The following is an 11,472-nucleotide window of genomic DNA, read 5'->3' as shown; positions in this document are numbered from 1 at the left end:
TGTAGTTTTTCCAAAAAGATTTTGAAAAACTAATGAGTATATACATTTGACTAATAACCAAATTTGACATTGAGCTTGCAGCAGTAAATCTATTACAATCATGACAAAATCTATTGAACATGGTGATTATGAAGATGAAAGCCTTGCAATAGAAATTAGATTCTTGATACTTTATATTATTTATGATATTTTTTATATTTTAGTATTTATCTATGTGCCTGCAATGCAGCGATTTGAAGAAGCCTATTACTTGTATTGCTTATTCCTTGTTCTTTTAAATTCGGTTGGTGTGATGGTGTTTGTTTTAGTTTGTTTTACTGTGGTTTCAGTTTGCATCGAATGTGATGGATGGCAGCTGTTTCTAACCCCCTCAACTACCTCTCTCTCCAACGAACAAAACCCTGCTAAAATGAACACAAAATCTGTTGAACTTGGCGATTACGAAGATGCAAGCATTATAAGTCTTAAAGTAAGACATTCTTACTTTATTTGGTTTTTTAAAAAAGAGGATGGAATCTTGATCTGTCTTATTTTTCTACATTTCAGTTATGTTCCATTATATATCTGTGTACCCGCAATGCACCAATTTAAAGTAGCCTTTTGCTTGTATTTGTTATTCTCATGTATTCTATTTTATATTAATGTGATGTTCCTTTTAAGCAATTGTGCTGCTATATCTTATATTTTGAGGGTTTTTTTCTTTGCGGTTTGGACTAACGTCAAAAGTGATAGATGGCAGCAGCCCCCAGTCCCCCCAACTACGTCTCTTTCCATCGAACAAGTATAATTGAAACGGTGAGACAGTGATTTCGCTTGAAATAGTCCAAAGAATATATAACAATGCATCTAAGGTGTACACAGCCCCCCATGCCCTAGAGATAGGGATGTAGTTCATAGCCTATGGGCAGTGAGAACATGACATTGTATGCATGGCCAATTGTTATTTTTATCAAATTGGCCTTATTTCTTTCAGGCCTACCACAAGTCTTGCGTACAGACACTAATTTTTTCTGCGAGATAGTATAACGCAAGAACCTCATGAAAAGTTGCTTCTCTGGGCTGAGGTATAATAATTCACTGTCTAATGCCTGATATTTTGCGATTTGTTTTGATATCTTGATTATTTTACATTTTGCAATTTCTTAATTAGGCCTAGATATGATTTTAAAACAATCGGAAATTGAATAAAAAATGGAGCTTATTAGAATACCCATTAAAACAAAATAAACAGAAACTATTGGATGTATAGCAGTGGGTGCCCTCTCCTCTAACTCAGATTTCACGTTTAAGTTTGATTTTTTGTCTCAATTCTGTAAGAAAGAGTGATGAAACGCAAGGGTTATTCAGTTGGAATTAGAAACATTTCTAGAGCATACAAAACTAACGTAAAGAGTTGGAATTAGAAGCATTTCTAGAGCATAAAAAACTAACGTAAAGAGTTGGAATTAGAAGCATTTCTAGAACATAAAAAACTAACGTAAAGAGTTGGAATTAGAAGCATTTCTAGAGCATAAGAAACTAACGTAAAGAGTTGGAATTAGAAGCATTTCTAGAGCATAAAAAACTAACGTAAAGAGTTGGAATTAGAAGCATTTCTAGAGCATAAAAAACTAACGTAAAGAGTTGGAATTAGAAGCATTTCTAGAGCATAAAAAACTAACGTAAAGAGTTGGAATTAGAAGCATTTCTAGAGCATAAAAAACTAACGTAAGGAGCTATGTGTTTAAGAGCTGATAGCCCTCTTCATCTCCAGAATAATTTCTGTAAATCTTTGGTTTCGGTGTTGGGCAAACATTAGAATGATTTATGCTCAAATAATATATCCTGGATTTTGAAATTAGTAAATTTTCTTTATTCCCATGGGGATTACCAAATAAGAAGATTAGCAAAACAAATAAAACAGAAAAAAAAAATCCAAGTGTTTCTTCTTCTTTCCAATTTATAAAGTTGCTACAAGTGCGCAATTGCCAAACGCTGTATTTCCTTGGCAACATAGAATACGCTAGCGCAGCAGCTTTTCGTGTACTTCTGGAGATAGTCTGTGCAGAAGAGAGCAATATCAAACGATAAGGAGGCCGTATTGGTACTGGCGGGATTTTAATCTATAAACTCCTGGGAACATGTGATTCGAGTATTGTACTTCCCACAGATTCTGTCTACCTCAAGAATTTAAGAAGAATTCAAGATTATCTCGATAACTCCTCATTGAGTCTTTGCCACGAACACATCTTGTGAATATTCCTACCTGATTTGCTCTTGCCCTTACTGACAACTATTGTGACCCCGCCCACGAATTTTGATGAAATTTGATCATTTCACCGGATGATGCCAGGTGAAAGACTTGTTTTGATTCCCGTGTTGAATGTCATTTCACGGGCTAGAAATGCTGGTTGTTCAGCTGATAATATCATAAAAATTGCTTGCACTTTTTGCAAAGGAGAGATGTTAATTGAAACAGAGAATATTTTGTCGGCTGACACTTCTATTAATAGGGTGACTGAGCGCCCCAAAGTGACTGATAATGTAAGCGATATGGTTCGATCTTTCGATCTTTGTGACGAGAAAAAGATCAACCTACCTCAGTATCTGATTTTCGAGCTAGATCAGCTCCCATGTGTAATACGCCGAGTGCCTGATGGAACATCTAAAAGTGACCTATGCGATCTCGCTAATAACTGTTTGAATAGTTAGACGCTCAGCTTGTGTCAAAATATGATGATAACCTTGATCTCCTGTTAAGTGAAGCATCGCCTTCACTCGGGTTTGTGGTAACTGTTTCTGATGTTCGGGCGGCGTTAATTAAAGCAGAGAAGAAGTTCTCATGAGGCATTGACCAAATTTGTGGCATGCTTTTAGCTCATGGCAGCCAAAGGGTCCTTGAGCATCTCACTCTGTTATACCAGATGATCTTCTCTTGCGGTTTTGTGCCAGATTCTTTCTGTGTTGGGGTTGTCACGCCGGTATTAAAGAAAGGAAAAAAACCCTGCTCAATGCTGTTCTCACCACCCCATAACAGTTTCCCCAGTTTCTTGCAAAATTTTTGAGCTTCTTTTTATTGATGAGTTATTTAGAGTCTGTGAAAGCTCTGATAACAAATTTGGTTTTAAACAATCTGTTAGTTGGGAACATGTTCACCATCTCATTTGTAATGAACTTTTACAGTGTTACCAGACAGGAGAGAGGGTTATAGCAGCTAGTCATGATGTTCGCAGAGCGTTCGATTCTGGCGTCCATGCTCAGATACTGTCGTGTGCGCTCAAAAGTAGCCTTGACTGATCAATCGCCCTACCAATCCGAACTTTATATAAGAAACTGAAGGTTAGAATTAAAATCCTGACGATTGATGTTCCACAAATTTTGGCTGTAGTAGTTCCTGTAGAAAAACGCATATGGCAAGGTGTAGTTTCTTCCCCTACCCTTTACAATAATAGTATTGTAGAATCACAAAAAGATGTTGAGAAGAGTCTTGTGTTTAGAGGCAGAGATATATCACTGTTAAATTATGCCGATGATAAACTGAATTTAAGCCGTTCTTTTACTACTACTACTACTAATAACTCACTGCAGCACCAAGCCACCTGAGGCCAACATAGCTACACACGCTCCTCCTCCAACCTAATCTATTTAAAGTCTCCCTCTTTACACCCTCTCAGAAAGTTCCCATTTCCTTTAAATCTCTATTTATAACATCCTCCCAACCCAAACACGGACGACATGCTTTCCGTGTAGCCCCAGACGGTTGGCCAAAAAGGACAACCTTCGGTAATCTGTCATCCTTTATCCAAACAACGTGGCCTAGCCATCTCAACCTTTCTTTCATTATAGCCCCAGAAAGCGGGATTGAACCGCACTTTTCGTACAACCTACTGTTTGAAATACGGTCAGTCAGCCGGGTACCCAGAACAATCCGTAGGCAATTTCTTTAGAAAACATCTAGTAAATTTTCATCTGCTTTTCGGAGTGTCCATACTTCAGAGCCATATTTCACCACTATCATCACTGTAGCTTCTAATATTCTAATCTTGGTTTGTAGACTTATCTTTCTATTCTTCCAAACTTTTTTAACTGTGAAAAAACACCCTGAGTTTTAGCTATTCTACTTTTAACATCCTCACTGCTCCCACCATCTTTACTAAAAGTACTACCAAGGTAACTGAAGCTCCCAACCTGATCAATCTTTTCGTTACCTAATGTCACCTGTTCATCTTCACTTATTCCTAGCCTTAGTGACTTAGTCTTCTTAACATTAATTTTCAAGCCTATTTTAGCACCCTGAACTCGCAAAACCTCTAAAAATTCATTCATTTTGCTCACACTTTCATCTAATATGCTTAAATCATCAGCATAATCTAAGTCCAGGAGCGTTCTTCCTCCCCATTGATTCCATGGTCTCCAATTGCCTTTCCTGTGCTCCTTAAAAAGAATGGGGTGGGTATAAACTCCATTTCGGGCCCCCAACTTTCAAATAAGAAAAAATGCGAGTTTTTGCAGCACATCGATATAATACTAAGAGAAAACTCATTTTCAGCACCCTTGTGTTGCATGGAAATGTACTGTAACCCAATATGGAACTCAGCCACACTGACCTCTAAGATTAATCATAACATCAAAGATCATAATCAACAAGGTTAAGTGATTAAACTGTAAGTGGAAAATTCAACCAGACTAAAGGCTGGCCCTCCTCAGCGAGAAACTTTCTTATTTAAGTAAACAATACGTCGGTGAAAGTAATAGGCGTGCAGTAATTTCCAATCAATTGGACAGAATGGATTATGTTGTACATAGAGGATTATTATGGCTGGCAAAGGACCCTTTGTGGTGGAAGCTTGGGCCCCCCTGAAAAATCTGGGGTGGGAATTTGCCCACTCCTGACCCCCCCCCCCCCCGCCAAATGTCGCCTCTGCCTCTTATAACTACAAATTTAAGAATCTTTGGAATTATTTAGCGGTATATGGTACACAAAACGACACAAAAATCCAGGCTGCATGATTAGTACAACCCTTTTAAATAGTAAAGAAAGAATATCTTAAATGGCCAATTTTAAAGGAAACTGATGATAATAAAAAAAAATTCACGGCCAAAAATTTTGGAATCTTGTGGCAAATCGAGAGGCTACTTTATAATTCTCTACGTTTTCTAAAAGTGGTTTTATTACTACTTATAAAAATTAGATGTGTCCACACTAATTAATTTTTTATGAAGCTCTGAAGAAAAAAAATGCAAATTTGTTCGGCCTATTCATGATATAGCTTTCAATGAAGCCACAGTAAATTTTTCGTCAAAGAATCTGCTCGTGTTTGTTGTTAATTAAATAAAATAAATGAGTTTTTTGAAATGAAAGTAAGGAGCAACATTCAAACTTAAGACGAACAGAAATTACTCCGTATATGAAAGGGGCTTTTCCTCCTCGACACCCCGCTCTTTATGCTAAAGTTTTTTATTGTTTTAAAAAGTAGAGTTGCGAGAAAGAATCAAACTAATCATTTTTCTTAATAGTAATAATAGAAAATCCTGCAGCCTTTTCATTGAATTTCTCTTCCCCCATGAAATATTCCTCCAAGGAAAGATCCTCCCATATAGCCCCCTCCCCTGAACCCCACACCTAAACAAAAAAATCCCCCTGAAAACGTCGGTACACTTCCCAATAACCATTACTGTATGTAAACATTGGTCAGAGTTGGTAACTTGCAGCCTCGACCCCAGGGACTGTGGGGGTAAGTCATCCCCAAAGACATAGTAATTATGGTTTTCGACTATGCCAAACAAAATGGTTGTCTCAAAATTTTTATCCGTTGACTTTGGGAAAATAATGAGCGTGGGAGGGGGCCTAGGTGCCCTCTAATTTTTTCGGTTACTTAAAAAGGGCACTAGAGCTTTTTATTTCCGTTAGAATGAGCCCTCTTGCAAAACTCTAGGACCACTTGGTCGATACGATGACCCCTGGGAAAAAGAAAAAAAAAACAAACAAACAAATAAACACGCACCCGTGATTAGTCTTCTGGAAAAAAATACGAAATCCCTCATTTTCGTAGACTGGACCTTGAAACTTATTCGATGGGGTTCTCTGATACGCTGAATGCGATGGTGTTATTTTCGTTAATATTCTATGACTTTTAGGGGATGCTAAATGTGGTTTAGTTAAATGTGGATTCAATTAAACAGAAATTGCATTAAACGGAAGTTCAGATTTATGGGTTCAGATAAACGAGGTTTCAGTTGCACGGTAACTAATGAAAATTAGTATACATCGGAGTAAACTGACTTGACTTAATAGCCAGATTCATTCAAGTCCTGGTCTTAGGCAAAATATAAGCTGTATAAGGGCGTATCTATATGGCAAAAAATGCTAAATTCCACATTTTTTTAGATAGGGGCTTGAAACTTCTACAGTAAGGTTCTCTGATACGCTGAATCTGATGGCGTGATTTTCGTATGACTTTTAGGGGGTATTTCCTCCTATTTTCTAAAATGAGGCAAATCTTCTCAGGCGTGTAACTTTTGACGGGTGAGTTTGATCTTGATGAAACTTATATATTTAAAATCAGCATCAAAATGCAATTCTTTTAATGTAACTATTGGCATAAAAATTCCATTTTTTTGAGTTTTGGTTACTAATGAGCCGGGTCGCTCGTTACCACGAACTATTTATTCATTAGAGTCCTGGTCTTAGGCAATTTGTAGGCAATATAAGCTGTATAAGGGCGTATCCAATATTTTTGTTTGGGGCAGAGTATTTTTCCCTGGTGGAAGGGGGTGTTGTTTTACAGAAAAAAAATTACATAAGAAATTGGCTTATATCTACATTTGCTACATTTACGAGTCAGACAAAGATTTCTTGGGAGGTGGTTCTGGAACACCAAGCTCCTTTCCAAAGGGAACTCCATGTTACATACATTGTATCCCGTTGGAATTTACATTTATACAAGGTCGTTGGGTTCACACACAAAAAAATAGTTCACACACAGAAAATACATTTTAATAAAACATAAAATTCAACAACTCAAACATGTAAATTCCTATTTACCATATTCCGGAAGAAAAAGTGTACACCAATTCAGAGGCGCCATTTGGGCCAAATCTTGGGGTGGGCATGGGGCATTTGACAGAACTTGAGACTTTTACTATGAATCTAACCTACTTTCAAAGTTTACAATGATTAATAGCGAATAGCGTAAGTAATTATGCTGTTTTGGCTAATAGGCGCAGGGCTTCCACTTCTCATGTTTTCCCATGAGATCTCATGTTTTCGGAAGATTTCTCATGCGAAAATAATTTGTCTCATGTTCTCAAGTTTTTCTCATATTTACCTTCATTCGACATAATCTCCCGATTTCTGTTGATTTGAGCTCTTTCCAGCTTGACGTTTATGATCTTTTGCAATTTTCTGGCAAACTGCAATTATCTTCATTGCCCGTAGGGAATTTCATTTCCGCGAATCTTAGTTAATGAATTTGTCAGTAGCTTGTCCCGTGACTCACCATTGTTGTGTTCAAAAAAGGGTTGATTTGATTGGATTCTCAGTTTATAACTTCATCTGACCTGATCACTGGATAATTTATGTACAATAAAGACGTTCTTTACCTTACGCGAAAGGATTTTTTTAAGGGTAAGCACTAAGTTTACTGGAACCGGACAGTTATACATCCCTGCACGTGTGCAACCCAAGAAGTAGGCCACTGACCTCTCCTAGAGGGTAGGTGGCTTTTATACTTCCATTATCTGTTTCTTTACCAAAATAACATGTTTTAACTTGATACCAGTTTTAACCTGTTGCCAGTTCAGGAATTCTATAGTACACATTTGAATACACTATTCTCACGGATCTTATAGATATTCGGTATTTGCCAGACTAATAGTCTAGTCTATATCAAAATAACGATTTCGAGTATCGGTAAAATCAGCTTCACAATATAGGAGGATGGCTTTTAAGATGTGGGCCAAAGCCAGCCATATCAAATCTGTTTTCAAAGGGACAAATCTGTTTTCAAAGTGCCGATATGTTTAAATTTTATGTCACTGTGTTCAAAGTGTATTAAAAGTCTACTATTTTACTTTTCTAGGATTGTTATTTTGTTCTGTTTTGTGGAGACCGGAAATCGCGAAAAACGGATAGAATAAAGAAATCGGTGCATCAAGAACCCGATCAAACTGACTTGTAAATAAAACTTTACTCGGTCCGATAGTCGAGGGGGAGTGGAGGAAGGGGGAATCTGGAATATTGCGGCATGCATAAATTTGGAAAGGGTGACCGGGGGTTCACCACCTTCCTCATCTTTTTCCAGAATTCCCCAAAATTCTGGAAACCTGAAAGTTTAAAAGCCCCCTTTTTCAGGATTATTTTGATATACTTTCGGACCGGTTCGTATTCCAGATGAAAGGAATAAGACATCAAAGAATAATCTGGAAGCCCAGACTTCGGAAGTTCCTGGAGGTGAAGACCGGACCTGAAGACTCTAAAACATATTTTCGATTCTACTTTGTTCTGTCTCTCTATTACTGACATTTTTATCGCCAATACAAGTTGTATTGGTGGTATTATACAACTGATAAGTAAGACAAAAAAGCTGTTTTTTCCCTATATATTTTTTTTTATTCACTGGTGACTTCTTTAACCCATTTTCGGGCTCATTAGTGGCTAGTTTTTCCTCATCATTGTAGACTCCCCACAACTTGTCCGGGAGTCAGGTTGTAGTAAGAAGTAAGTGGGATGTGGTAGATAGATGAGACCAAGAATCTCCCTTGTAGGTGCAACACCAAACCAGCACCAAACCTCAGTGAGTAAAAACTAAACACTACTAGGAGTGCAAAATACGTGCCTATTAGTTAAAAGCTGAGTTTAAATAGAAATGAGTTATATAGTGATCTGCTGCCAAAATTGGGCTTCGTTTGAACACTGAATTCAAAATATAAACAAAAGAAAATTCTCATGCAAAATCTCATGTTTTTCAAGTTACATGTTTCAAGTTACAAGTTACAAGTTACAAGTTCTCATGTTTTCTCATGTTTTTTGGCTATGATAATATGTTTTTGACAATTTCGAAGTGGAAGCCCTGAATAGGCGTGCAGTTAGTTCAAATCATTTGAACAGAATGGATTGTGTTGGACATAATGGATAATTATGGCCGGAAAAGGGCCTTTGTGGTGGAAGCTTGGGCCCCCTGGAAAATCTGGCGTGGGCATTTTCCCACCCCTGACCCCCGAATGGTGCCTTTGTACCAATTGCTTTGAGCAAAAACAAAATGCAAACGAGCCATTATGAATGGACAATAAACAGCGATATTAAAACTTATGACAAACAGAAATGGGTCAATATATGCGGTCTGAATGCCAACCCCTAACCCCTCTTTGTTTCTAAATAGTTTTTATCAATATAGCATTGGCTAAACTTTAGCGTGAAGACTGGGGACAGAACCCTTCCTGTCACATATAGGACAAGTTAACAGGCAAAAGGCTAACTTTTGTATAATAATACTTCAAAAAGATAATGTGTCTCTTGATCTCAAAGGCCTCTTGAGAAAATTTGAAAACTATCAGCCTAAAAAGGCACTTTTCTGAATCTTTAGGCACCCCATTCCAACCCAAAATATGCATTAGCTTACTTAACTGTATGTCCTAGGTGGACATACATAGAACCTATATAACTGTGTGCAGACTGTACTGTAAGTGCAGTATAGTTTCATTGTTTGCTCCGCAGTGTGTGCAGATATACATTCTTATTATAGAATCTAATGTATCTTTTTCCATCTTTACATTCCTAAATAAATTTAGCACCATCTTTCCTATTTTTTAAGGAATTATATTTCCCTTGTCCGCCCATATTTACGATATTGTTGTTCAGTTTTAAGTCCTTAAATCTTCCAGGAAGAGTCAGATAAATATGAATCCATCCAAAGAATAGCCCAGTGAATAATTGTCAAAGAAGGTAAAATAGCAAACTCTCTATCTCTTGAAAAAAAAAATAAAGACGAAAAAAATTGAAATACGAGGTTCGTTCTTTGGAAGACGAATAAACGATGTCCACTTAACCTAGGTCTATCAGTTGAAATAAGATGCATTTCTAGAAAATAAAAAAATAATGTAAAGAGCCATATGTTGAGGAGGGAAGAACGGGAAGAATATGTTGAGGAGCAGGGGCCATTGTATCGTTCTAGTGGCCCTTTTAAGTGGCAAGAAAATTGGAGGGCACCTAAGCGGCCTCCAATGCTCATTTTTTCCCAAAGCCACCGAATCAAAATTCCGAGATTTTATTCAGCTACTTTAGCCATTTTATTCAGCATAGGGGAAAAATCAAATAACTTTGTCTTTGGTGTTGACTAACTCCCCCAAAGTCCCCGTGGGAGGGGCTCCAAGTTACAAATGAAACTTTGGCAAGTTTTTACAAATAGGAATGGTTATTGGGAAGTGTACAGACATTTTCAGGGGGATTTATTAGAATTATTAAAAAAAAAATGAAAAAATTAATATGAAAAAGTTTTTTTAACTGAAAATAAGGAGCAGCATTAAAATACAAAACGAACATAAATTTCTATGCATATAGATTTCACCTCCTCTTAATACCTCGCTCTTTACGCTAAAGTATTTTTTACTAATTTCAACTATTCATTCTACAGCTTTTGTGATTCAGGGATCATTCTTAGTGAATTGGAAAAAAATTTCAGCTCTAGTGAAAAGAACGAGGTATTGGCGAGGGGGCGAACCCCATCATTATTATAATCTTATTATTATCTTATTTATTGTGTGTGTGTTTGTGTGTGTGAGTCTGTGTGTCTGTGTGCGTCTGTGTATCTGTGTGTCAGTGTGTGTCTGTGTGTCTGTGTGTGCATGTGTGTGTCTGTGTGTGTGTGTGTCCGTGTGTCTGTGTGTCAAACACATAAAACTACTCCGTATATAAAATGGGATGTTCCCTCCTCAACGCCCCGCTCTTTACACTAAAGCATGGGCGTTGAAGAGAGAACAGATCCATTCGTATACAAAGTAATTTTTGTTCGTTTTAATATCCCTCCTTACTTTCATCCAAAAAAAGCTTCCTTTTTTTATTTAATTTCAGAACGTTTTTAAATTAATGGATGCTTTGATTTTGTCTCTCCGCACATGAATAATTCAAACGAAACTTTGAATATTTTTTTTATGTCTAAATGGCTTTCTCATCGTATTGATCAGACGATTTGAAAAAAAGGAGTGCGGGAGAAGGGCTAGTTGCCCTCTAATTTTTAGACTATTTAAAAAGGCAAATAGACCTTTTAATTTTTTACGAACAGTTTTATTAGTAGCCTAGAAAAATATAGATACCTTACGAATTAAATTACGTAAAAAACTTCATAATTCATATGCTCTTATTACGTATATGATGGGGTTCGCCCCCTCGCCAATACCTCGTTCTTTTCACTAGAGCTGAAATTTTTTTTCCAATTCACTAAGAATGATCCCTGAATCACAAAAGCTGTAGAATGAATAGTTGAAATTAGTAAAAAA

The 11,472-nt window shown here is 37.0% G+C and overlaps 1 long non-coding RNA gene across 1 annotated transcript in view; it reads left to right on the top strand.

Moving 5' to 3' along the window:
- Window positions 1-7,473: 7,473 nt before the first annotated feature.
- LOC136024623 (uncharacterized) overlaps window positions 7,474-11,472 on the top strand; it is a 26,638-nt gene continuing 22,639 nt past the window's right edge. The window contains exon 1 of the long non-coding RNA XR_010616862.1: window positions 7,474-7,606. This is a non-coding gene — a long non-coding RNA (uncharacterized LOC136024623). The remainder of the gene's footprint in view (window positions 7,607-11,472) is intronic.

The sequence above is a fragment of the Artemia franciscana genome, chromosome 3 (genome assembly GCF_032884065.1).
Source record: "Artemia franciscana chromosome 3, ASM3288406v1, whole genome shotgun sequence".
In the NCBI taxonomy this organism is placed as follows: Eukaryota; Metazoa; Arthropoda; class Branchiopoda; order Anostraca; family Artemiidae; genus Artemia; species Artemia franciscana.
Note: the sequence above shows the minus strand (reverse complement) of the source record. Positions and strands in the feature narration are given on the sequence as shown.